The 1,420-nt window shown below is 42.2% G+C and overlaps 1 non-coding gene across 1 annotated transcript; it reads left to right on the forward strand.

The window, feature by feature from the left end:
- The first annotated feature begins 539 nt into the window (after positions 1 to 539).
- On the forward strand, positions 540 to 622 carry TRNAL-UAA. The gene has a single exon. It is a non-coding gene; the product is annotated as a tRNA-Leu (tRNA).
- The last annotated feature ends 798 nt before the right edge of the window (positions 623 to 1,420 follow it).

Consider the following 1,420-nt stretch of genomic DNA (forward strand, 5'->3'; position numbering starts at 1 on the left):
TAATATAACTGAAGGGCACTAATAGGGACCTTATTAATTCTGGGGTCACTAATGGAGGCATCATTAATTTTGGAGGCATTATTAATTCTGGGGAGCACTGATGGGGATTACTATTACTGCGGACACTAATGGAGACATTATTCATTCTGGGGGGGCACTAATTCGGGCATTAATATTATTGGGGGGCACTAATGGGGGTATTAATTTTAGAGGGCACTAATTCAGGCATTAATATTATTGGGGGAACTATTAATTCTGGGGGGCGCTAATGGGGGCATTATTAATTCTGGGGTCACCAATTTAGGCATTAATATTACTAGGGGCACATTATGACGTAACAACTTAACACCCAGTGTTAAGCTACGCCCACAACCACACCTCCTTTGGGGTTTGGTTTAACTTGGCCGGTATTATTTGTCTAAACATCCCTGGCAGCAAAAGTATAAAGCAGGTCACTCTGTTCTTACACAAAACTCCAAGAAAGGTTGTTTGCAGCTGTTCAGCTTACTAAATGGCAATTCCCCACTGACAATACAAGTACCAGGATGGCCGAGTGGTTAAGGCGTTGGACTTAAGATCCAATGGACATATGTCCGCGTGGGTTCGAACCCCACTTCTGGTATCAGTTTTTAATTTTGTCGAAATTACCGCATCATGATTGTATTTTGTCCACAAAATAATTTTAACCATTTTTCATGGTCAGTCACAAAAAGGATTTAACTATTTGTATACATTTTTCTCACAGAACCATCAGCATACGCTATACACACGTGATGTGAGTCATATCCAGTTCAAAGTGGACCTATAGTACAATTTACAGCAACCTCTGGTGACTACAGACTGTTAGGTCATGCTGGGACATGTAGTACCACTACTAAATGTTACCATAATGATTCGCACTATTATCAGTACAACCCTGAGAGGAACTGTCTGTTATAGCCCGCCTAGAATGAGGTTGCTCCTGGTAGGTATGACGTCACCGGAAGGGGCGGGGCCTCCTAGAATAAGGAAGCTGTAGCAGTGCACACGTGTTCTGGTGAGGAGGATAGAGGACTGATGTGTCATCCAGGACAGCAATGGGCTCACATTGGACTATGTTTTGAAAGGCCAATTGATGTTTTACATGGGACTGTATGTTGGAAGGGACTGACGTTTTTACATTAGACTGAATGTAATGTAGGTTTTGCACATGGGATTGCATTAACTGAGGAATGTAATGTTTTTATGTTGGGACTGGAGAGTGAGGCTTTCACAAGGCTCCGGATGTTGTGGGTGAAGGTGATTTTGTACATGTGATTGTTATACTGGAGGGGCATTAAGCAAGAGGAGTTCATGTTTTTACATGGGACTGTTAGAGGGGGAGATGTTTTCAAAAAATGGGAATGTATGCTGGAGAGGGACAATTTTACATGAGACTATG

Source organism: Bufo gargarizans, unplaced genomic scaffold (genome assembly GCF_014858855.1).
Source record: "Bufo gargarizans isolate SCDJY-AF-19 unplaced genomic scaffold, ASM1485885v1 original_scaffold_889_pilon, whole genome shotgun sequence".
NCBI classification, from domain to species: Eukaryota; Metazoa; Chordata; class Amphibia; order Anura; family Bufonidae; genus Bufo; species Bufo gargarizans.